General features: G+C 43.1%; 1 protein-coding gene across 1 annotated transcript in view; it reads right to left on the bottom strand.

Moving 5' to 3' along the window:
* LOC119654630 (proton-associated sugar transporter A-like) overlaps nt 1-15,117 on the bottom strand; it is a 71,753-nt gene extending 56,636 nt beyond the window's left edge. Inside the window, exon 1 of the mRNA XM_038060101.1 lies at nt 14,419-15,117. The gene's annotated coding sequence lies outside the window, so the exon portion shown is untranslated. The remainder of the gene's footprint in view (nt 1-14,418) is intronic.
* Nucleotides 15,118-15,775: the final 658 nt, after the last annotated feature.

Raw genomic sequence — 15,775 nt, 5'->3', positions numbered from 1 at the left:
TCCTCCAGGTTGGGGGTTGGGTAGGGCTGACAACCCTACACGGAAAACCAATGTTACGAAGCCACGAAAGGAGCCTCGAACAGGATGGATCTTACAACGACGACGGATTAACAATTTGCACATTTTCTTATGAAACGTGCGCTCCCTGTTTCCCAATATAAGGCTGATGTAACAGCGTTACAAGAGATGCGATGGACATGGGCCGGTTTCCTGGAAAAGAGCTGCTACACCATATATTATAGCGGCTGTCCAGTAAACCATGTGTTCTGTTCAAATTGATTACTGGGTTCGCCGAGAATGCAATTCATGGAAATGCACTTGAAGAAAGCATTTAACTCGACCAATTGAAGCCTTATACAGAATATGAAAATTGGTGTCCCCCCTTTCGCAGCTATTGTCGATGTGCTTTGACACCCATAATAGACCTAGAGCGTTCGTTGTCTCCGCTGGCACCCCATAGGACACCATACGGGACTCACTGTTGTAGAACATCATGTACAATGATGAACTTTATTTTCTCAATGTAGTTAAGAGCTCTGGGCTGGCAGTTGCCGAGGAAAAATGGAAGCAGTCTTCATCAGTAAGCGTCCTATGGGAAATTACGCTCACTTCCAAGCCGACCATCAAATACTTGGAAGTAAGGATAGATGCCAAGATCAATTTTAAGCAGCACGTAGTGTATACTTGCGAATAAGCACCACCCACGGGTATGGTTCTAGCAAGAATGATGCCGAATACCCGGATGGTGAATTCCATTATGATGTACGCAGTCCCACTTTAGGGATGTTTTATGTAAGGCAATCAACTCAGCGCGGTCTACAGAAGAATAGCCCTAAGTGTCTGTTCTGTCAATCTGATCGTCTCTCTGTTACCAATTGACTTCTTAGCCGACGAGATAGCGAACATATATGTACATATGTGTGTATAACTTCAAGTCCATGTATCCTCTATTACAATCACTTCTCTGTGGATTAACGTGAGCACCTATCCAGTGGACCTAATCCCACGATCTTCTTAAGGCACAGATTGATTTTGTGACCACAATCGGAGCCCTCCTGGGACAAGTAACAACGGTACCAGTCTATACCGAGTGCATGGCTCAGCGTTCATACTGGTGGATGCAAAACCTACGTAAATCTTTACCGAACTATGTAGTATGGCACCCATGTTGAAACGCAACACCACGTTTGAGGCTCGAAGGGCTTTAGCTTGAACGCAACCACAACCCACCAGGGGGCCAAACAATAACAACCGAGCTGATCACACATACAAGAGGAATTCTCCTGAAGTATGTGAATTCTGGGGCTACCCCGGTTTCCATGGTACCAGTATACCCCTGGTAAGGTTTTATGACCCACTGCCACTGCAGACTCAGGTCAGATCGCATGATTAGGCCTTTGGAGCATTCGCCAACTACATCATGGCCAACAGACCAAAATGATACAGCGTCTCCTGGTTCCACTACCATGGAGGTTCCCCACGACCACTTGGTTTTGGTTTGACCGACAGGGTTTACCGCCCCGTCTTTCTCACCACCACCGCTGACACCACCCTCTATTGCAGATGATAAAGGCCGAAAGCGAGAGAGTATGGGGAAATCACCAAGTTTCTCAACAGCCATGCAGGATATCGGCATTACCAGTACAGGTTTAAATTGAACGCCTCACCTAATTTTCCAAATTACGAGGGGTCTTGGGGACCGAACGCAAGTATTCTTCCAATGCCCAAGATTCTTGGAAGAAGACGAGAACACACTCGAAAGTTTTGTCCGGAGAATGTAGAAGGGGAATTGGAATGCGATCAACTCAATAATCGCAACAATCCAGGGTAAACTGCAAAATGCGGAAAATGTCTGGAAGGCGCAATTATGAACCCAGTGAATAGAAGAAAGGAGACTTAACTAAAGTAAGCTAACTCCGCCCCGTGATGTGATACTTAGTGGTAGGACTAACAAACAATAAAGGATTATGTGTGAGTGGATCAGAGGAAGGGAAGCCATAGCTGAAGATAAGTTGTATGCATCCCTTGCAGTAACTTATAATTTAAAAATAAAGACAACCCTCTTCAAAGATTAAATATTATTTGCCTCCCAAACGGGCCAAAAACGCCAAAACGCGACTAATCACACTTGAATTGGACAATTATTCATAGCATTCCATAGCCATTACAACTAAAGATGAGGCCAATCCAGGTCTCTAAAGAGAAAAGGAATCGGAACATGATTTCCAGAATTACATGCCCAGGATGCGGAACGTACTCATACGCGGGTCAGATAAAAAGGTTTGTTGGCGTGGTTTTTTTGGATCCAGTGAGTAGCGTACTATAAGTAAGTCGAAACCGAAAAAACCATCCAGGTCTCGGTTGAAAAAGAACGTGGTCACGGTTTTCACCGACTATAATAGTGTTGGGCATCCTAAATTTTAGCCACGAGGTCAGGCAATGGACATAGATAATTATTTTGGGTGTTATGGAGGATCCACCAAAATCGACTGACTTCCTGTTCCTTGTGTTGGGGAACCGCAAAAAGGTCCATCAAATCCCGTGTGAAAATGCAAGCTACCAAAGAGGTTAGTAATCTGAACGAACTGGACGCTTATGAAAGTTACTACATCTCCAGACTTCCTCTAGACGACAGATTAAATACAATAAAGATAAATTTGATAGCTTACTCCACTTATATCAAATCATATGGCTTTCATTCAACAAAAGAAATATTTGAACATCTTAACACATAGCATACAAGATATTGACAAAGGTCGAAAAGGGGGTTCCATAGTGTGATTAGTGTAGAAGCAACTAAGCACTTCCAGAATTAGATGGAGAAGAAATGTTTTCAATACACCAAGTGACCAACTGACAGCAAAAAGGGGCAAACGATAAACAAGTATGAGTCAATAACCGGAAAATTCCGATAATATAAAAATATATACGTATACGAGAGATAATTCACTCAATGATAAACTATCCACACCTCAGATAAGAATTAACTTTATTTGTTTGATCCGTAATGAATCCGTAATAACACTGATGAAAAGTTTGTAAATCTTCTAAAGTTAGGGTCTCACTGATTGACGAGAGCGTTATTTTTACCAATTATCGTCAGCAATAGACATGAGAGCTCTCTATGTAATGGCCCTTTGAGGTAAGGTTAAAGAATATACTCAAAATACTCTTTGTTCGTTGTAAAAAGGCGTCAAATTGAGATGGAAATTTCAGAGCTAGGAACTTATAAATTTCGAAACTCATTGGCTATAGAGCTTCTGGAATGTTTGCGCGCTCCTTAATGGTATCGAGGGCCCCCAGAATGCTTTTTACACCTTGAGCGAGAATTCCAACGATATAAGCGGGGCATTATGGGCCCAATGGTGGAACTCTGAAGAGTACTCCCCTCCCTCGTGCGACACTACTCTCTCTATACTGAAAAGTAGTAGTAGTAGTAGATGATAATCCGGTGTTCCATTGTTCATGGTCCTTTCCACAAGACGCGTTCTAATGACCTGGTAGCCGGTTTCTAACAGGATCTTAGCTGAAGCATTCTGGCCCAGCTTAAGAAACATCATAGTTATATAATATTAATTACCACCAAAAGGATAGGAATACCTGCATGTAGTTCAGAAAAGGAGCGAGGTTTCCTAAAACTGATATAGTGATCGTGATGAGTGCTCTGACTACCAAGATGTCCTCTGATAACACCTTAACGACGGTGAAAGATTTATAGACTCATGAAACTATCACCGCCACCTAATCGGTGGCACAAGGTCAGTTAAGTTTCGACTGACGGATTACGAACATCTAATCAGATCAACCATATCGCAGTAGTAGAATGTGCGTAATCCTTACCTTCACTTAGGTGTTGCTGCTAGTTCTGCTCGCAGGTGAAGATATCGTTGGCCCCCAAATTTAATACGAGCCGCATCCATGATCCAGTCGTCGTCTAGCAACTTACAAAATCGGCACAACCTCGGCTCATCCGAGAATATTGATGACTGAACCGCCACCAAGAGTTTCTTTTTCTGCAGCACGGATATAGTTGTCGGACTGGTCACAAAAGTACGATATTAGACCCTGTTGACTGCAATTGATGAGCATAAGGAACTGAATGCTCTGGTTATGGCTGCGAATGGAGATAAGGGCAACGCGCTATACTTTCGTCACCGTGAAAAAGTATGAGAAAGGGAGCGTAAGGTCCTTGACTAAAGTTATTCTATTATTGAGTTGTTGAATCAAGCAGAAGCTACCGCAAATAGCAACGATTTTTCAGGTCAAACGAGGGACGTCATTGATAGCCTTCTCGTTCCCGATTATAAACAACTGAAGGGATGAAGAAGCACTTCACCACATTTCTGAATAGTATGATATACAGCGAAGTTTTAATCGGTGATTTGGTAAGTCACCGTAATATGCGGATGCGGGCTACTTTTCCAAATAGGAGCGAAACTACCTCTATCGTCTCTGTTCTCAATCGGAGTAAAATCGCCGGGATTGGCGGTCTACCCGCGGAACTGTGACTTGAAGGCCATGCTGTTTCTGCACGATTGGTACTATAACTAAATTGCAAATTCTGCAAATCGGAAATATTTCCCAATCGATGAACGAAAAGGATAGTGGGTAAGATTCTGATGAAGGGCACCAGTGTTTAAGATGAAAATTGGAGGAGTATTTGAATCGTACCTGCTTTCATAGAGATGTCAGCTAAAATCATCCTGGAGCATCAAACAAAAAGTGATCAGCAGGCAGGAAACTGGTTTTTGCTCTACATCCTCCTTTATCTATTAACATCTTTCGGATCATAGTGAAACAACGTCCGTCGATTTCGAGAAGGCTTGAAGCTTGAATAAGGAATGTATCTGCAATGCTCTACGCAGAGAGGGTGATTTGGAGAAGCAAATATCAAAATGGCATATAATAATAATCGTTGGCGCGACAATCCAATTGGATCAGGGCTTTGAATTGTGTTAGAGCACTTCATTCAAGACCGTAACTATACACTGCAGGATTATAGTACCCTCTAGGAGCCAATGTGATGAACATTTCGCTCGCCCGTGATTATTACCCTACTTTGATTCAAATACTCATTCACAACTGAGTTGATTGGTATCCGACATCCTATCAGAATACAAATCCCTCTGCCAACAGTGGGATTTGAACCTTCTGCTACGAGAGCCCAACTTTAATCACTAAACCTCCCGAATAATGTGAAATGTGATGCCAGAAAATTCCGCCAGGGTGGCATTTTATTCCTCTCTTCACCGACGACATTCTTCATAAAATGGATAGACCAGTAGCTTACTCCAAACTACAACTTTTATTTTACAGTATATATAGTTCAAAAAGCCCACGGACCCTCTTCCCGCCCAACCGGACCGAGGGGCGACCAACCTAAGGATGGGCCGAAGGCAACATCCAAAGGACCGCATCACAGCGATGATGCGTTTTAACGCAAAGTGTGTGCGACCATGCGAAAATGTATTGCTACATCCCGATTGTCGCAAACACTTCAGCCAACGACGCGGAGGTCCTACACTACAGAGACATGGATCTTATATTGAAGACAGTGCGGATCAAGACTGAAACCCATCAGGTCAGACTGCTACCGGACAGGACTCTTCAGACTATAGCACAGGTTGCAAGGATAACTGCTTTTTGCATCTCCATGTATAGTCCAGCCCTAAGATCGAGCGTTTTCAGCGCTTTATGTAAGTTCTGCGGGACTAATCCCGTCGCTGAAATTATTACTGGGACTACTTGGATCTTTTGTAGTCTCCAAGTCTGCTTCATATCATCTGCCAAGGGGTCGTAGTTCCGGATTTTTTCGTGCTGTTTTTCAACAGTGTTCCGGTCCAACGGTACGGCTACATCGATTATAAAGTACGCTCGTTCTTCCTTCAGAAGCAGAACTAGATCGGGTCTGTTATGATTAACACTGTGGTCGGTGGCAATAGTGTGGTCCCACAGTAGTTTGACCCGATCATTTTCCAAGATTCTCTGCGGAGTATACTTATAGTAAGGATGGTAGGTTGCCACTAAGTTATACTTCAACGCAAGGTTTTGATGGAGAATCTTGCAGACGGAGTTATGACGATTGGTGTACTCGGTACTGCTCAACATCCTGCAAGCAGATGTTATGTGCTGGATGGTCTCCTCTTCACAGTTGCATAACCTACAACTGGAGTTGGTGATTGAGGAGTCGTGAAGAATGTACCGTTTATAATTTTTTGTTGGGAGCGAAGCATCCTGAATTGAAGTTAGGAATGCTTCGGTCTCATAGAAAAGTACACCATTTGTCAACCATTTGTTGGAGGCTTCGATGTCAATGCCTGACAACAACAAATTTTTTATATGACCTCCGTGAATGGGTTTCTCTTTCCACATGTCGATCTTCTGTTGGACTGAAGTAACATTCGACATGGGATCCCATTCTCTGCTTCTCAAGTTCAAAGGAGATAATTTATTATCTGCCATGACGGTAGCCTGATGTATTTGGCTAGAGGATTGTTTCTCATAGAAAAACTCACGAAGAGAATGCACTTGATTGTAGTGCAACGTTTTTAAATCAAGTACCCCCCTTCCTCCCTGATGACGTGGGATAGTGATCCTCAATTTCTCGGCAGCTCTATTGTGCATGTTGTTGTTTGCAAGAACTACCCTTACCCGTCTATTGACAGATTCTAAATCAGTATTACTCCACTGTATCACACCGAAAGTGTATAGAAGGACGGGAATGGCAAAGGTGTTGATTGCCATGATTTTATTTTTCCCGTACAGCTCAGTTTTAAGGACAAGATCCAGACGCCGCTCAAATTCCCCCAGCAACTTAGATTTCATAATTGCCACAGCAGGTGTTGTTGCTTGCAATATGCCGAGGTATTTGTAGACGTCGTCCGAATCCATGCCCTCAATTCGGATGTTATTTTGGCTGTATCCTTCGTTGTCGGTGTGTTTTCCCCGAACAATTGTTTTTATGCGACATTTCTCCAAACCCAACTGCATGCCGATATCCCTGCTGAACTGGATGGTGATGTCCAGCAAGGAGCGAAGTTGGTTCTCGTCTTTGGCATACAATTTGATGTAGTCAATGTACATCAAATGGCTTAATGTACATTTCGACAATATGCCATGCTTGACTTGGAACCCGTATTTGCTTTCATGCAAAAGATGGGATAGCGGATTCAAAGCCAAACAAAACCACAGTGGGCTTAGAGAGTCGCCTTGGAAAATGCCACGCCTGATTGGTATCTCTCCTGATGTTTGCGAAGATACCGATAGCTTCGTGCTCCAATTCTTCATTACTGTTCTCAGTAGAAGAACGACATTCGGGTTAATTTTATACAAGCGTAACACTTGTAGTAACCACGAATGTGATATGGAGTCAAAGGCTGATTTATAATCGATGTAGGCTGTCGAGATGTTTCGTTTTTGGTGGACAGCCTGCTTTACAGCTACCGTATCGATTATAAGCTGTTCTTTGCAGCCTCGGGAGCCTTTTGCGTATCCTTTTTGCTCCTCAGCTATCAATTTATGAACATCAAGATGTTTTGAGATGTTCGCGCACAGAACTGAAGTGAAGACCTTGTATTAGATGGTAGGAAGACAAGTAATTGGTCGACATTTTGAAGGGCAAGAGGCACCCTGTTCCTTGGGGATGAGAAAAGTTATCCCCTTGGTGAAAAATGGTGGAACTAAATCAGGATCGGCAATCATCTGATTAAATTGATTTGCCAATATCCTGTGAGTGCTCTTGAACCGCTTCAGCCAGAAGTTGTGAATCTTGTCAACTCCTGGCGCCTTCCAGTTACCTGCCTTGTCAAGGACTGCTTTAACGTCGACTTCAGTTACGTCAGGCATGGTCATTTCGGGGAGGGCCTCGCATGAACGCATAAGGTGTGGGAGCCACGCTGCTTCTAAATTGCAACGACTGGATTCGCTCCAAACACTTCTCCAGAAGTCTTCTGCCTGATCCAGATTGAGGTTACTTTCCCTACCTGAGTTGATGAGATTTTTGTAGAATCCTCGTTGATTCTGGAAGAACAAGGTGTTGTCTGTCCTTCGCTGAAAGCTTTTCTGATACCTACGGATGCGATTGGAGCATACCGCAAGTTTCTGCTTCAGCACCTCGAGGATTTCTTCGATTGGCACATCATTGGACAGATGGTAGTTTCCAATGATGTTCGCAACGCATCTGTGCACTCTTGGTGATGGATTTCCAAGGAGTGCTTGCGTCACACGACCAATCTCCTTTCTCAACTTTTCGACTCTTTTGTTGAGTCGAAACACCCAGAACGGTAAAGTCCTTCTGCGCATAACTCTGTTATTCGCTCTAAGATGTTGGTTATGGAGACGAATAACCGTGGCAGCTGCAACGTAGATCAGGCTGTGAACCTCTGTAGCAGTAATCTCGCTAGCCAAACAATCAGCCAAAATTCTGTCAACGGCAGCAATGATGTTAGTAGTTGCCGAAGTAAACTTCAGTTTTGGGATCCCTGGCCTAGCGTCTGGGAGAATCTCAGCATACTCTGTGAATGCGACCTGGAATGCGGTCAAAGCCACATTATAAATTGGGTCGACATCCCCAGTTACTAAGCTTCTCCTGACTACTGGATTCATGGAGTGCCTTACAGGTGGAGTACTTGTGTTACTCCTTTGACTAGTCCGGTAATTTGATGACTCCAGCCCGAGCTCAAGTGAAACCTCTTGGAAGATTTGTTGCCTAGTTGGTAAGGCAACTCGGTTGTTATTCACGATCACTCGGTACTGGTTGACGACGTTCTGTTCCGGAACATGACTTAGCTCCGGAAATCGGGTTATGAACGCGTCATGTAGTCGATGTCTGTACCCTGATGGATTCCGTTCCAAATCCGTGACACGGTAATAGGCGCGGACGATAAATTCGTTGAGTTGGTTCGTCCAAACCATACGACGCCTAGGTCTCCCGTCCCTGGTGGTTGACGGCATAACCGCCAAAACATCCAAGGGCGAAGAGCCGCTCTGATGTTGTTGAACGACCCTTAACCGTGTTGGGTACTGTCTTCGTGTCCCTGGGGTCCAATTTAAAGAATTTAAACCAAAGTCCCCAATTTTATTCCCACGAGTCAGCCCTGCAACAGAGCCCCAATGTTGCAATGCCCCATGGTTACCTCCAAAGGTAGAGAAGGTATTTGGAGGGGAGCCGCTGAAATACAGTGTAACGTCACTGCAATTCATCCGATAGGCGCGTCGATCCCTTCACCCCGGATTACGGATTTGTTAAGGAGGTTTACTCCCCCTGAACGGGAAGAATCGGTAAGGGAGGACGAACACAAAGAGAAACGTTCTGCTTGTCCGCGGCTACTTATTTACAAGATTAACTTGCGATATTCGTAGCTGACCCGGTGGGTCATGTCATTATCCGCAACCCATGACACGCGCCTGGACGCATGCAGCTCTGCGTTTGCAACTCAGGTGAGGGTAAACCAGTATTATATATATATATATATATATATATATATGTATTTCGGGAGCAACTTTCCCCTTCATCAGAACAAAGCTACATTCCTCATACTGCTGGACGAAGAGGACAGGCCAATGAACATTCTTCCTCAAATACGTCGACACCGCTGGTCAAACAGCTCTGACCTCAAAGAAAAAGGTGGGCAGATTCGTATTGAAAATAAATACCAACAAAACCAAAATTCTCAGCCTTACAAGTCATGACAGTCTTTCTGTTTGAATCGATGGGCAGAACATCGAAGGCATTGGCAAATTTGTATATCTAGTAGGTGTTCTTTGCGGTATTCTGACATAAGACTTTAACTAATGAAAAACTTGATCGGAGTACCGGCCGGATATTCGAATAGAACCGACTATCCCAGGATTACCGACGAGACAGTCGCCCTAGAGCCATGTGGCCTAGAACAGCGAAGGAAGATTGTAAGCTTTTCGGAAAAGCACGAAGTGGGTTGAAGCCCATTGAAGCGGTGGTGCGCAGTTGTGGTTAATGCCCTATTCTCTACCAAGGGAACCATGGTAACCATACGTACTAGAATTAACAATGAAAAGGGGAGCAGAAGACCATCAACTTCCCCACGTGATAGTTGTGCGAATTGAATGAAATATGGGTGGTCATTGACAACAACATAAACAACGAAAGGTTGTCCCCAAGGCGGTGTTCTATCGCTACTTGTGTGGCATATGTTGATCGACTCACTATTATGCGAACTGCAAAATTTGCCAATACACGCTTCAGTTTATGTTGATGACGTGGCTGGAGGGCAAGAAGAAAACTGAATGGACTTTGTCTCCAAGAGATGAAGGGTATAACCCCTCAACTCTCCGAATAAGTGAAATATCTAGGAGTCACTCTAGATTAAAAGCTTTTTTGGACCAAACATGTAGAGGTAAAGTTGAAACGAGCTCTCACAGTCTATGCGCTGTGCAGACAGATTTTTGCCTCGACATGGGAACTCAGGCCTCATGTGGTGATGTGGATATACATAGTGTGGTGGATCAAGGTGAGACAAAATAGTTTTCACCGCAAACTAGCAGCACTGCAAAGAACTGTGTAACTGGGTATCACCGGTGCCATGAGCACGACATCCGGCGCAGCTCTAAATGCATTACTCAATTTGCAGCCCCTGGATATATTTATTCAAAGCACTGCAATGAGAGCAGTTCATAGACTAATTCGATTAGATCTATGGGGGAACAACAGACGCACAGAGAGGGAGAGAGTATTAGAATATTAAAAGAGTTACTGGCAGAACTGAACCCAGTTCTTACAATGCTTTCTGATTCTCGGGTCCCCATACATTTGTTTCGTAGAAGATATGAAGTTACCTTGGAAGGTAAAGAAAAGTCCCAGGGAAATGCGTAGCGGGATATACAGAAGTCTTCTACACCGATGGCTCAAAAACAGGGCTCTAAAGCCGGAGCCTAACTCTCGAATAAAAACCAGAAGTGGACTTTTCCTTTGTGGCAATATGCAACGGTTTTTCAAGCCAAACTATATCCGATACTAAGGGCGGCAGACCGGGTGATTGACGAACGGTTGAAGGGCAGGAGCACCGCAATCTGCAGTGATAGCCAGGTTGCATTGAGGGCGTTGCGTGGTTCTTTGATCACTTCGTTCAGGAATGTAGAAACCGTTTGAACTCTATCTCTAGAATCAATGCGTTGGAACTACTCTGGGTACCTGGTCACTGTGGTGTAGAGGGAAATAAAATCTTGGATGCTTTAGCAAAACAGGGTCCAATCTTCCCCCATGCCAGGAATCCTGCGATACATTAACGAATCTAGGATATTCCGTTAGACGGGGGAGTCAGTCAGAGGTTATAGCTCTTCCCCCACCACAAACACATACACACACACACACACATGGGTGAAGGCCTGTCTCAATGCTGTCAGTTTGTCAGTCCTTGAGGCTTATTGAAATATCAATCGCAGGATTTGAATGGAAGAGTACAGAGAATGGCAGTGGTCCCATGAATATCTTTCACGTTACAGAAACGAAAAGTAGAACTTTTTGCACTCATTTACCTCAGTCGTTCCACTTTCCACCCAAGGCAAAGCAACCGAAAAAAATTCAACCCAGCACAATATACCAGCTAAGTCATGACTACTGCCTTGTGGAGTCGAAAAAAAAAGTTATTATTAGTGCACTTAAGTAAATAAACTATTTACTAGTGGCGAGTTGATACCGCATGGATACTGAAAAAATGCACAGTTAATTTTAAAAATATATCCTTGCTACTACTGTGAAACAAATCAAAAGTGACCTGGTGACGTAAACAAGAGTAGTTTTGATTATTAAGAGGCCCCGCCTAAAACTCTAGAAACATCGAACACGCTTGCAAACTGATATAGGTTTGCATGGTTTAAAGCATACGATGGGAAAACCCGAGGACATATAAGCAAACCATAAAGATTTTGAAGGCATTAACTGTTACTGAGCTTAGCTTATTATAGGAATCACAAACGCCCTCTGAATATCCAAATTTCGTCGGTTGCATAATCCCGGTTCAAAGTTCACAAAACCGTTTTTATGAGCTTTTATCTACGACAGCCCTAAGGGGTCCACCTCGTCATCTAACAGAATTTCACGCTTACTGTATAAAGTAGCACGATCAGTTAAGACTTCCTGGAATCAATACATGCCATGAGCAGAACTATCCAGTACTGCATACTCGACGCGACAGTTATTTCGGCAGTGAGGCAACGTTCAGTAGGGGGTCGTTGGGGCGACATGAGGTCGGGAAGATCGCACTTGTGGCCTGGGGTAAAGCGGGGCGGGCGTCAATAAGACACAGGCAAAGTGACCTCACCCCCTGTGCCTCTGGGACTCCAAACCTTCATAACCACTTTTCTGAGTCATTTCATCGGAGTACGCTTGTCTGATACTATTTCAAACGAAAAACATCGCCGGCACATAGGCCCGTGATCAGCAGCCGATGTGATGCGAAGGTGGAAGTAGTAATGGATATGTCACATATAAAGGAAAGGCGACAATTGCATTGCTGACTACGCCATGCAATGGAAGTTACTCTCCCAAGGTGGCCGACACGTGGGTCGCTTTGGCCTAGAAGAGCAGAACATCACGGGATATCGTGGGGAAAACTGAAACGCAGTTCGTGTAAGCACAAGCGATGGCGTGTATGCGTGGTTGATGAGCTATACCCTACCTAGGGGTAAATGGCAACCATATATACTTCATCTTGAACTTTCTGAGAGGGGGGACAAGCTATCATCATATGATGATATCTTTCGAGGCCACAATTAGTGCCCCTCCTTTTACTCGTGTCCAGGAAATAAATTTTAAATTTACTATTTGCTTCGTGGTCGGTCTGATCGATGGTACGCAAACGGTCTGTTGAAACCTAATAAAATTTTTGACGGGTTATGTACTCGAAACAATATTCGACCAATGACAAGACGGTAGAAATGGTAGAAATTAAAAAAAAAATCTCTGCTTTAGCGCTGCGGCTCTTAAACCATTGCTACCCCTCTTAGAGCCTATCTTGGCATTTAGAACCCCAATCATAATAGCAACTTTAGGAAACCTGCATTTTGGTTGCTCATAAAACTCGCGTTGTCTTGTAAATCGGTAGTCCCCGTGTCTGTATCGAATTATTTTATTAACATCCTCCTCATCTCACACCAGATTCTAGCAGTCAACATCCTACCTGAATCCAGATTCTAGGAGACGAAGGATCCCTTGCGATTGTCAGCAACTCGTTACCTAAGGTCGGCCTCAGAAACCGAGTCAATAGGAAATAACCCAATGACCCACCAAAACGGTGATGATGGTTATTTGAAAATTTTTTTGACTCCGCCCGGGTCGGTGTCACAACTAGAAGAAGTGATGAACCGGATGCAGACGAGCCGATTCCAATACAAAATAGGATAAAGACTAAAAAGGAAGAAGAATGCATACTCTTCACTCCTTATTATTTTTCCCCAGCTTCCCTTTCGACGAAACCCTGCTTCAATTTAATTTTCATTCCACTCAATGATGTGCAAGTAATACGCTTGGAGAGCAGGACGAGCACAAAGATAAACATAAACACCCATGAAGCAACTAGGATACGAACCCGAAACAGATTGAAAAGGCTGACACTCAATCGCCGCGTGGGGCTATAACGTTTTTAACACACTGATACCTTTAGCTGCATAAACTCTATAGGATTCGATGAAATATATTTCCAATCTCCTTTGCTAAAATATGCAAATATGTATGTGCATAGATAATGACAATACACTATAGATATGAGCTGCAAAATGTAATAAAAGTTTATGGGTTTGCCATTGAATTTTCAATGTTGAAGTGGACTCTACAATGAGTGATGGGGTCTATAGTATTTATCAATTGATGTTTTCTGATGAAAGTCGATTAATTTATTGTATTTATAATCATCATTGATAACGTATAATAGAAAGTAGCCTTTTCTAATAATGAGGCCGCTTAAGGTCAGTAATTTTCTTTTATTTGGTTAAGTCTTTGATTGTCTGTAATTTCATTTAATCCTACCGATTTGTAACCAATGCAAATTCATCTACGTGATGAAAAAAGAATGCAGTAGAACGCTGGTACTATGCATAATATCTACCGTATGCAAATTTGCACTTGGTATGATATCAACTTCTGCCATTAAAAACCTATTTTCATCATAGAATATTCAACACTTTTGTTCACCAATAGGAAGTGTTCATCAAACATGATATTTATTTCTGTACAAACCCACGTGTCGTCCATGTGTTCGTATATATATCTCGTTGAAAAGAAGAGGTAGTTCTAATTGATGATTTTATCCTCATTTCATGATAACCCTATACCCGATTCATATATCGAATAATCGAATACATCAAATTGGAATTCACTATTAAAAAGAATCGTTTTCATAATTAAAAATTCTAAATTAAATAGTTTCCAATGATTGCTGAACTCACCGGTTTAATCCACTGAAAAGTACCAAAATCCTCAAAGAGACACAAAAATCATAAACTCTTTCTTCCGAGCCTTGGCAAAGTCTCTATAAGGCACGTAACTCTTCACAATCCGCGATTGATTATTGACTAATAAATTCTTAAAGTTGTTACTCATCACGCGTGAAATTCTTCACGAGTTTATTCACTCTTGTTAGTGTCCTGCACGCGAGTTCACTACTCCGTGAAGCACAATCACTCTTCAACCACAAGTATCACTTCAAAACAGGTGGCAAAAATAACCGATCAAAAAGCACAAACATTCGCGTAACTATTAGCCGCCAAGACCGCTTCGAAAAGATAAAAGATACACGCTGTGTCCACTTAGACAATAATTCTAAATAAAGATTCTATCGAAGAAACGCGTGAGTTCCCCCAGCCGGCGAAGTCAGAATGCAGTAGTACACTAAGTTTCGAAATTCCCCAGCGACGGGATTTATATAAAGACTCAGTCAGAAGAAAAGCTCCCGCCAAGTCCAAGTAAAAACGTCTATCGTCTAGAAATTTTTGGGAATCAGTGAAGAGAGAGCGGGCCCAGCCATCCAGCCTAGTGTGGAGCTAGCCATAATTTGTAACTCTTATCACCATTTCCAATATCCACAAAAGCTACATACACACGTAGTAAGGCAGGCAGCCTGATAACACGAGCCTCGAGCAGCAACAGACCGTCTACAGCGCACTGGATGGAATCGGCAGGTGAAACTTAAAAGCATTGAAAGACTGGGCACCTCAAGATTGGCGCTCAGCCGCTAGACACTCGATCAAGGTGGAGAAATCACCTTGAAAAGTGGGCTGGGGAGCATCATACAGCGGGCGACAATAATGGGTAATAACTACATTTGTTCATATGTATGTATGAAGGAATGAGATTGGGAAAAAATTTCCACTGAAAACTTCCGATCTATGTACATGAGTATGTCGATTGCGGTGAAAACTTTCCTCCCAAAATGTTTGTAGGGTGTTGGTATTATCACCGTCTGACTCCTGCTCGTTCAACCCAATATCGAGAATTGAGCTCTTTTGAGATGTAATCACATTACACATGAAGTGTTAATTCATATGTGGACTTTTTGTCTACATGCTATATTTATGATGTTAATTAAAAGCAATCCGAAAACCGCAATCTGTAGGCTGAAGCTAAATGAAATTTTCTAGCGTCTTTTACCGCCAAGTAATAAATCATCCATTCCAATTTCAAGCATCCCGTTGCTACGGTGCCACTATAGCCATATCGATCCTTAGCCTCCCGAATACACCTCTGCAACTGTAGCTTTGACCCTATGGTGAGACGTTTCAAGCGGAACGGTTTTTAAGGTTTTGT

This window comes from Hermetia illucens, chromosome 4, assembly GCF_905115235.1.
Source record: "Hermetia illucens chromosome 4, iHerIll2.2.curated.20191125, whole genome shotgun sequence".
Classification (NCBI taxonomy): domain Eukaryota; kingdom Metazoa; phylum Arthropoda; class Insecta; order Diptera; family Stratiomyidae; genus Hermetia; species Hermetia illucens.
Note: the sequence above shows the minus strand (reverse complement) of the source record. Positions and strands in the feature narration are given on the sequence as shown.